The sequence below is a fragment of the Poecilia mexicana genome, unplaced genomic scaffold (genome assembly GCF_051168715.1).
Source record: "Poecilia mexicana isolate PSO_F unplaced genomic scaffold, ASM5116871v1 scaffold_3, whole genome shotgun sequence".
Taxonomy (NCBI): Eukaryota; Metazoa; Chordata; class Actinopteri; order Cyprinodontiformes; family Poeciliidae; genus Poecilia; species Poecilia mexicana.
In genome coordinates this window covers 33,762,294-33,773,045 of record NW_028263372.1, presented here as the reverse complement: position 1 = coordinate 33,773,045, position 10,752 = coordinate 33,762,294, and the positions used below count along the sequence as shown (strand labels likewise).

The 10,752-nt window shown below is 37.2% G+C and overlaps 1 long non-coding RNA gene across 1 annotated transcript; it reads left to right on the top strand.

Annotated features, from left to right (window-relative positions):
• The first annotated feature begins 3,457 nt into the window (after positions 1 to 3,457).
• LOC106908736 (uncharacterized) lies at positions 3,458 to 6,892 on the top strand. Its single transcript, XR_015762565.1, has 2 exons — positions 3,458 to 3,599; positions 6,486 to 6,892. It is a non-coding gene; the product is annotated as an uncharacterized LOC106908736 (long non-coding RNA).
• Positions 6,893 to 10,752: the final 3,860 nt, after the last annotated feature.

Genomic DNA, 10,752 nt, shown 5'->3' with positions numbered 1-10,752 from the left:
TTTTGTGTTTTTGCAGTGCAGTAACAAAAGTCACACTGCAAAAATGAAAAATCTTACCAAGTATTTTTTTGTCCAGTTTCTTAGTTTGTCTAATTTCAAGTAAACTGACTTAATAGTAAGTTTTTAGCAAGATAAATGAGCTTTTTAAACTTATAACTTATAAAATGTCTTGGAATAAAATCTGCCAGTTGAACTAGTACTTTTTCATCAATTTCAAAAAATTATTGATGTAAAACTTACAAGAAAAGCTATTTGTAAATTAGATTTGTCTTATTTCTGATATTTGCACTAGAAACTAGACTAAAATATGTGGTAAGATTTTGTGTTTTTCCAGTTTAAACACAAACCTTCAGTGAGAATAAAGACAGTCTCTAGTGAAACAAGGAGCTATAAAAAAACGGATTAAACTTCATCCTTTCAATTTGCTCTCTCAAAATAAAGGAAGTGCGATCTTCAGGAGCTTTTGTGCGAGTGTGCAGGCTTTCTTTGAAGCAGTTTCGGGGAAGCAAATTGAGGGTTTGGGCTGCAATGAAAGACCGAGGTGAAACGGGTAGCTGTCATTCTACTCACTGAAACCAGAAAATGTGGCTCAAATATCCTGAGAAAACGGATCCATTCCGACTTTAAGTGAAAAATAAAGAGAAAAACAACGAGACAATTCAACAGCTGGACTACCAAGATCTCTTTATGTAAAATACACAATATAGAGTAAAAAATATACCTCTTATAACAACTAAATATAAGTTTATCAAATCTCTAACAGTTTTAGCATCTACACTGCAAAAACAACATCTTACCAAGTATTTTTAGTCTAGTTTCTTATGCAAATCTTTTAGTAGAATTAAAACAAGGCAAAACTAACTGAGAAGCAACATTTCAGCAAGACATGTAATTCCTTAATATTCATAAAAACGTAGTTCGACTGTTAGATTTTTTGTTCAAATAATTTTTCCAATGTTATAAGTTTTAAAATTTGCCAGAATGTAACTTGTAAGATTTAGACTAAACTGAGACATTTTCAATACAAACTGGAAATAAGATACTTAGTAAGATTCTTTGTTTTTGCAGTGTAAAGATTAATAATTACTCTAACGTCTTGTTGTTAATTTAAAACTACACTGCAAAAACACAAAATTGGAGTATTTTTCTTCTAGTTCCTAGAGCAAATATCTTAGTTGTACTAAGTTATACTTCAGTAAGATATCCAAGAGTTTAAAAGTCAATAATTCCTTAATGTTGATAAAAAACGTACCTTTTCCATTTCACTTATAAAATGGAAATATTTCTTGTTATAAATGAAATAATCTCAATGAACGATTACTTTTTCATAAATTTTAAGGACTTATTTACTCAAAACAAGCTCCACTTTCTTGTTAAAAAAGGGTAAGTTAGTTTTGTTTTAAAGTATTCTGAGATATTTGCACTAAAGCTAGATCAAAAATACTTGGTAAGGTTTTGTGATTTTGCAGTGTAGGTATTATTTAAAGGTTTCTCTGAAGCTTTTTGTATTTAATTTGATGTTGTCTCTCTAATAAACCGTTTGCATGCTAGCATGAGTTGGCGTTTGAGCGCTAGTCTTTGAAGTTTGAACACCTGCTGTAAACCGACATGACGAGCAGTGATTCATCCTATTTTTTAGTGTTTCAGCAGAAAAAGCCCCGAGTGTGTTTACAGTGCAAACATAAAGAACCAGAGGTCGCCACCATGTCAAACCCTAAATGCTGCTTCGCTTTTTTTAACCACAACACTAGGCGTCTTGTCCAGATTAACAGATGTTCTTCAGTTTCACAACCAGAAAAAAATAAATAAATCCGGCTCTTTTTCTTTTGAGTGGAGAAAGTTTGCACGTTTTAGGAGAAAAAAAACAAATATTGTGTCTTGTTGAGGGGAGCAGCTTCTGTTTTTTATGTTGCTGGTTTGCTGCCCTGTAATTTGCAGTCATGATTTCCCTCTTTAGAGATTCTCTCAAACGTAACCAGACACCACCGCCGTGCTTACAACTTGTCAGTGTTTAGGTTTCTTTACAACGGTTATAACTTTGTCTTTTGGCACCTTAAGGTTTGTTTTTTCAAAAACAAAACTTTATCAAGTACTTTCTGTTTATGTGTTTTCATGTCTTTTACCAATTGCACTTCCGACTTGCTGTCAAAAACATGACCTGTTTTTGACAGATTTTGATCTTTGGGAAAAATGTGCTGCAAGTTTTTCATAGAGGCATTTTATGTTTGTGCGTTAAAGCATTATGTTCCCAAACTGTATCCTATTCGTATTAAGCTCTAAAACTTAGATTATGTATTTTACTGATCAGATCCATTCATAAAAGGATAAGAGCCACCATAAAAAAAAAAAAAAAAACTTTTTTCCTCAGAATTCTGACTTTCATCCTGGAATTCTGCCTTTGAATTCCAGGATGAATTCAAAGGCATTCATCCTTTGAATTCAAAGTCAATTATTTTAGTCAACTCTAAAAGAATTGACTTTTTTAGAGTCAATTCTAACTCTAACGAGAGTCAGAATTGACTCTTTTTTTAAAGAGTTTTGAGAGATTGACTCTCCTTTTCAAAATTCTGACTTTGATCTCAAAATTCTAACTTTGTTTTTTAAAGTTCTGACTATTTTCTCTGAATTTTGATTCCCCCCCTCAGAATTCTGACTTTATTTCAGAATTCTAACTTTAATTTTCTCAGACTAAAGTCTGGTTAATTTTACAAAAATAAACTTAACTAAAGGCCTGTGCTTGTTGTAAACCTGTTTCCTTCATGAGACATTTTCCAGTAAAAATCAACGCTTTTTTATTCCCATAACTGACATTTCTCCCAGCAGATATCAGCAAGTGGTGAATGATAAAAATAAGATGTCAAACAGAGGGAGATGAGCTGCCACACATTTTGAATCCCTGCAGAGAGGATCTGAAGCGACTACAGATCCATGAATTGTCCATTTCTCAAATATAACTCCTTTATGACGACTTGGATCGCTTCTCAACCTTCCTGCCCTCTTTTTATTCACTCAGAAATAGAAACTCGATCGTCCCGTTGTGAGTTTAAGGGAGGACAGGCGTGAGTTTGGTAACTAATTATGAAGGAAGCCATTCAGATTATTCAGATGCTTGCTCTGCTCCCCCCTCCAGGCAGTGAAGGGTCTTTTCTGTCCCCAGAGGGTGATGTCAGCACGGCCCATAGAAAACAGCCGCCGTGTGCTCAGAGATGAATGCCCTGGCTCAGCACAATGGCCCCAATTTGAATACCACGCGGATACACTCCGGATCGGAGCTGCAACAAAAGAACCAGGGGCCGCTCCGGTCCCGTTTAACCATGCTGTTATTTCTGTAGCTGTGAATTTGCAACAACCGTTTATGCCTTTTGTTGGTGTTCAAGTGTCTTTGCAGAGTTTTGAAACACTGACCTCTGGATTTTTGGGACCGAATTTTGTTTTGGTGGGTCCAGGAAGTGACGGGCGTTTTGTGTGTTTCTGGATGCAGATCTACACGGACTGGGCCAACCACTACCTTGCCAAGTCAGGACACAAGCGGCTCATCAAGGACCTGCAGACGGACGTCACGGATGGAGTGCTGCTGGCCGAGATCATACAGGTCGTCGGTAAGTTAACTAATTTAATTACAAAGTTGGCTAATTAAAACCAACACCGTTTAAGTGGCGACGGGAGGAAAATGTGGAGAACGTCACTGGTTTTAGAAGAAGTGGATGGTTTTAAACAAAACAACTTTTATTTTTTTTCACTTCACCATGACGGTTTCTTAAAGTCATTGTATATAAATAGAAAATAAGAGGAAATTGCTGAAAAACACAAAAATCGGTTAGAAAAAACTTTTTTTTTTTTTGAACAATTAAAAAAATAAATTTGGAAATGCAAGTCCTTGAAAAGTAATTTTGTTTACTATTATAAGGAAAACTTTTCTGAGCTCCAAAAGTTGCAAGAAAAAGCTCAACCTCAGCACAGAAATCTCAAAGATATAAAAGCTGTTTTAGTTAGTAATTCCTTAAAATCGATTAAGGTGCTAGTTCCACTGGCAGATTATTTCACTTAAGGAAAAAATGTCTTGTTTTAAGTGAAATAATGTGCCAGTGGAACGAGCACTTTTATCAGGATTAAAGTGTTATTGATTTAAAACAAGCTCCTATATCTTTCTGAAAAGTTACTTGTAAGTTAGTTTTAAGTTAATGAAACTAGCCAAAAGTCACTTGGTAATATTTTGTTTTTTTTGCAGTACTTGTCAGATGTAAAAACCTGACAGATCTTTCTGTAATTTGCTCAGTCTATAAACTGTTTCCCAGTTGAGTTAATAATTCAGCCTCCAGTGATGCAGGACGTCTCCAGAGTCAGTTATCCATATACGTTACCATAGTAACCGCCTGAAGTAGGCTGTGAAATTTGTTTGTTTCTGTGTCTTCTTGACCTTTGCCCCCGTCAGAGTCGTCATCATCATCGGTCTTGTCATTTCGTCTGGCCGCCCTTGTGCTGTCACTGCGTCCGCTGGCAGACTGGAGGCTGAAACGGGCCGACACCAGCTGACCGAACGCTGACTCAGCGTGTCAGTGACTGTTTCGTCTCCCGGCTCTTCCCCCATGACCTCTGACCCAGATTTTAAACTTCCCCTTTATCTGAAGACGGCCTCTGTTCCCATAATGTAGCTGTTGAATCACTTTTATTTCAGGTGGATCTGTCTCTGTGCAGCTCTACACTGCAAAACACTAAATCTTACCAAGTAATTTTGGTCTAGTTTCTAACGCAAATGTGTTAGTGGACTTGAATTAAAGCAAAGCTAACATTTCAGCAAGATATAGAAGCTTGGTTTAAGTAAATACTTATTGATGAAAAAGTTCTAGTTTAATTAACAGAATATTTCACTTTTAACTTGAAAAAGTCTCTTATTATAAGTAAAATAATCTGGTAGTGGAGCTAGTATTTTTTACATCAATATTAAGGAACTACTTACTTCACATAAGCTCCTATTTCTAGCTAAAAAGTTACTTGTCAGGTAATTTGGTCTAAGGAGGACGATTAGGGCCACTGAAGAAAAGAAAAATACTTTTTTCTCAGAATTTTGAGAAAAAAAATTCAGAATCTTATGTGATCAAAAATCAGAATTCTTTATTTCTTTTAGTGGCAATAATCATCTTCTGTATTAGCCTTATTTAATTGTCCTAAGATAGTTGCACAAGACACTGGATTCAAAATACTAAGATTTTGTGTTTTGGCTCTGAAGGGACAAGAACACAAAAGTATATCAGCAAACTACTAAATAAATAGAGAAGATAACCATTAGTTTGTTAATACTTCACATTTTGTCATTACATTTGGGTTCCTACTGCTTCTAAAATCAACCAAAGCACTTAAAAACATACCCAGACGGTCTTTGTCAATAAGTTTATGTCTTTTGGTGTCTGGAAAATGAGCCATTTCCTAAACCTCTGGAATGTAAAGTCACAAACCGTTACCTAGCAACCCCAGCGGAACCCAGCCGTCGCCTAGCAACCCAAACTGAGTTCCAGAATGTTTGGTCAGCTGGTTTTACCTCTTTATGCGCTGTAATAAGAGTCTTGTTGACTCACGATCCAGAAACCTCTTGGTCTGTTCTCCACTTCTGCTCTTCAAACAAACAGATATATGATTTCAGATCTGTTTGCAGCCATTTTTTATGTGCGAGTGTAAACGTTGAGTTGGGGGGCGTGGTCTGCAGGAGATTATTTGATCCCACTGACCATATCTGGTCAAGGGAACCAATATATTTGGTTTCATTTGGTTGATCAAATATATTGGTAGAACACTGTTCATATGTTTAATGGATTTAAAGTGGCAGAGTCCCTGAAACAGCCTAAAATCTTATTGTCTCTGAATGACTTTGTACAAAAAAATGTGACGAACATTATAGATCGTAGACCGATCCTAACCTGTTCAAAGAAGCGAAATATTGCACCTTTAATAATAAGGGGTTAGCCTTGAAGGACAGATGAAGGTTAGTTGGTTGTTTCTGGTGGTTCTGTGATGGAGCGGGTCTTTTGGCCCCGCTGTGTCTCATATGCCAAAATCTGTCCCGCTGGCTCAGTTGTCAGCTGTGATCTGACGGCCGTGTCTCAGCTGCTGTGGGCTGGGCCTTTAATGGACAGGAGTGATCCTTAACACCCCCAACACACACACACACACACGCACACACACACACACACACACACACACACCCACACACACACACACACACACACACACACACACACACACACACACACACACACACACACACACACACACACACACGTTAAAAAAAGCAACACAACACTGCTGGTCGGTGGCATCGCTCCCAGATAATGTTTCATGTCCCTCATTCAGGCATCGACCATCCAGGACTCAAACACACTGGAGTCTCCATCCTTTGGATTAAAACAGGAATAATTTACTGAACAAACTCAGATGAGTTTCTAATCTTCCCTCATTTTGTCTCTTTTCCTCTTTTTTTGTCTCTTCTTTAGCCAATGAGAAGATTGATGATATCAATGGGTGTCCCAAAAGCCGTTCTCAGATGGTAAGTGACCTCCAAACTTTGTTTTCACTGCAAAAACACAAAATCTTACCAAGTATTTATGGTCTATTTTTTAGTGCAAATATCTCAGTGCACTTGAATGAAGACAAAACTCGTACAAGTAACTTTTCAGGAACATATGGACTCTTTTGCAGCATGAACTTACGCACACCCATCTCCATGCTGGAGGGCAAAAACCTGCTTGCCAATTGTGACTACCATTATTGGTTTTTAGCTATTTAGTTGTGAATATTACACACTAAATCTTAAATGTACATTTGAAATATAACAGGGCAAAGAACTCCGTGCTTTGCTACTAATTGTCAAGACTACAACAACTGGATAACGAGGGAAAAAGTTTTAATTAAGAAGGAAAATAGAGACGGAGAGGGAAGTAGTTGTAGTTGTGATATGCTAGCTTGACTTTGACAACCTTAACATGTAGATGTGATGTGTAATTCTGTGTGTTTCGGTTCAGTTAAAAAATAAAAATGCGACCAGAACAATGAACTCTAACAGGCCATCAATAGATCAGGTGTTTATATTAGCTAATCAACCACCGCTCTGTTAGCTTAGCTAATAGCAGCTGTAGCTAATCAACCACCGCTCTGTTAGCCTAGCTAATAGCAGCTGTAGCTAATCAACCACCGCTCTGTTAGCCTAGCTAATAGCAGCTGTAGCTAATCTACCACTGCTCTGTTAGCTTAGCTAATAGCAGTGGTAGCTAATCAACCACAGCGATCACTTATTAATAATCGCAAAATAAACATCAAGCCTGAAAACATAAGACTGTAACGAACTGAATGCTCTGTTCTCTGTGTGGGAAATGTTTGAGTGTTTTTTAGTGTTGAATCCTGATACATTTTGTGGCGTTGTTGTGAGTTGCTATGGCAACGAGTCTGCATGCAGCATAACCAGCACAGACGGTGAGAAGAAAAGTAGTTTTGAGTTGTTCTTTAATGGGTTTTCTACGCTGTTTTTCCCTTTGCTGTGGCGCACTGCACTGAATTAATCATCTCCAGGTTTCATTGAGTTAAATGGACTGTTCTGCTGCGGCAGCGCGGCTACGGATGGCATTTTTTTGTCCCCAAGCGTTGTACGGATGTGTGAATTTCCCAGATGCAAACAATAACGTGCTAGGAGTCCGTGTGAGGTTTTATTACGTTAATAATTCCCTAATATTGATGGAGAAAATAGTAGTTCCACTGCTGATTATTTCAGTTATAGCATGGAGAAATGTCTTGTTAAGTGAAATAATCTGCCAACTGAACTAGATTTTCTGGTCAATGTTAAGGAATTTTTCATTAAAACAAACTCTTATATCTTGCTGAAAAGTTACTTTTAAGTTATTTTTGTCTTACTTCAAGTGGACTAAAATGTTTGTATTAAAACTTGTTTTTTGCAGTGTAGCAGTGTGTGTGGGTGCATCTGTGTGTAGTAACTCTCCCCTATGGAAGCTGCGGCACAGTGAGTGATTGTAGATGGGAACCGAAAGTCCATTTATATTTACTTTTATGGTCTAGCGGGCTACCGTCTGTGAAACATCTGGCCCAGACTTGGGGCTGTTGGCTCCCAGTTAAAAGCACCGCAGGTTTGGGTTTCAGACCCACTTATGCCTCATCTTGTTACACCAGTGAGGAGCAGCGGATTTTCTCAACGTCTAAATGTTGTTTTCTGTTGTTGTTGTTGGGAACAGAGCGGCGCATCCCAAGGCCGGCCCGCCCTCCCGCCGCTCTGTGATGGGCTGTAAATTGGGCCGGTGCGCCAGCTGAGCGGGGATATTTCTGGCCACCAGCCAGATTATTGAAGCCTTTCTGAGCACCAGAGAGACGCAGGGAGAGACAAGCACACCCAAATTTAACATCTGAGACAGAGGTGGAACCACAGCTGATCCCAAACAGGAGGCCCAACCATGAGGGGACAGCCTGCCCTCCTTTTTCAGGCTGTTTTCATGCTTAAATCTTTTTTTTTTCTCAGGTTTTATTGCATGTTTACGCAAGAGTAAATAAATAAAATAAAATAAAACCATGAGAATAAAATTTTATGAGAATGCAGTCAGAATATTTAGACAATAAAGTCATAATATTTAAATAAATAAGGTAAAAAATTTAGAGATTAAAGTCATAATACTTGGAAAATAAAGTTATAATAAACTTATGATATTTGGAGACATAAAGCCATGAGAATAAAGTAGAAATAATACAAAGATAAAGTGATAATAATATGAAAATAAAGTTGAACGAGAGTAATCTTTCAGTACATGCTTTGTTTTTTTAATCTGAATTAAAGTTATTCTTTGTTTCTTAGCTTCCTTTTCTCCTTAGCATTACAAAAATAGCTCCACTTTACAGAAGGTCATCAAAAGAGACTTTAAAACACATTTCATCTCAGATATTCATAGACGGAGTGTTTAATTTATGGTGTCTAGCTTTGAATGAGCCTTTATGTGCCGAGCTTCGGCGGGTATTATTGGATCTCTGGCTGTAATCTCAGCAGCTTCGTCAGCTTTGAAGGAAACGCGGTGCCATGAAGGGCAGGTGCAACCGCAGTCATTATGCAAATATCTGCTTTGTGTTTGCAGCTCCGTCAAAACAAACACACTCAGGTTTGTGGAGTTTGTTTGTCAGCTGGTTGGAGAAACTCCACTTTAAACTCCCAAAGCTTCCAGAGCTGCTGCCAATTACCAGCGCTGAGTTTAACCCGGGCCTCTAAACATAAAAAAAAAAAAATCAACTGCAAAAACACAAAATATTACCAAGTTACTGGAGTCTAGTTTCTAGTGCAAATATCTAAATATCAAAGGCCTGTCACAATATAAATTATCCCTGAATTTATTGCAATGTTATATATAATGATAATGACATAATAATAATAATGTAAGAACACATTATTGCAAAATTTCAAATTTCATTTCACATTATCAAAGATCAATACACTTTAAATTCTAGTAAGTTTCTAACACTGAAACTGGATGACAGTTCAAATATCAAAAATAAATGAACAAAACAGCAGAAACAACAAATAAAATGAATAATGAAGTCTCTGTAAATAAAACTGTCCTTCAAATAAACAGCTAGTCGAGACCAAAACTCCACACTGAAGACTTTGGTCATTTCTGGTAGAAAGAGAGAAAAACCTATTTATTCATCATGCTGTTAAATCATTTACTGGTTATTGCACAGGCCTACAAATATATAAGTCCACAGGAAATAAGACAAAGGTAACTCATAAGTAACTTTTCAGCATGTATAGTTTACTCCCAGATTATGTCACTTATAACATCGGGAAAATGTGATGGAGTGGAGCCTAGTACTTTTATTGAATCAATATTAAGTGTTATTTGACTCAACAAGCTCCTATATTTTGCTGAAAAGTTACTTGTAAGTTGGTTTTGTCTTATTTCAAGGGTACTAAGATAAAACAAACCAAAATACTTGTTATATTTGGTGTTTTTGCAGTTTTCAGAAAGAGGTTCTGTTTTTACAGCTGCCTCGTCCTTGTTAAACGGACCCCATGGCCTGCTCAGTGCTGAACCACCCAGTTTTAGTTTTAGTTTGTCGTTTGTTGGTTTAGTCCAGATTGATGGTGTGAATTTCACACTGAGCTGTGAAAACCACACAGGCTGCCAGTAAAACATGGGTAAAACCTGTTCCAGTTTTTAAAGTGATCCAGATGAAAAGCAGAGAGCTTTGCTTGTTTTCTGGTTGCTAATAGCATGTTTGCTAGCCTGCAGTTTTTTTCCTACTGCTGTCAGAACTGTGAGAGTTGAAATGGGAAACTGACAGCTATACCTGGGTGAAAACCAGCAGGGCCGGGTACTTAATGGGTTTTCCTGCTTGTGTGTACTTGTTTAAAATCTCAACTGACATTAAGGCTTTCCTGTACGAAGATTTATCCCTCCAGGTTTCACTCTAAAAGTCAGTTTCAGTTTAAATCGACACTCTGCAACATTTCATTTGCTTTTCCTTTTTCATGACGGGTGAGTGTTGTTTCCTAAACCTTTAAGCTTTGATTTAAAACACGTGTTTGCTGCTTGACACATGTTTTACAAACAGACGTTTGATATTTTATTTTGTCTGTCACAAAATTGTAAGCAGTTTTTTCTGCAAAAGTAAAAAAAATAAATAAATAAATTGTGAGACAATTTGTTATAAAGAGACAGTTGGCATTTAAATCACATTCAGGCACGGGAACTTGCAACCGTTGTGGTTGTTTTA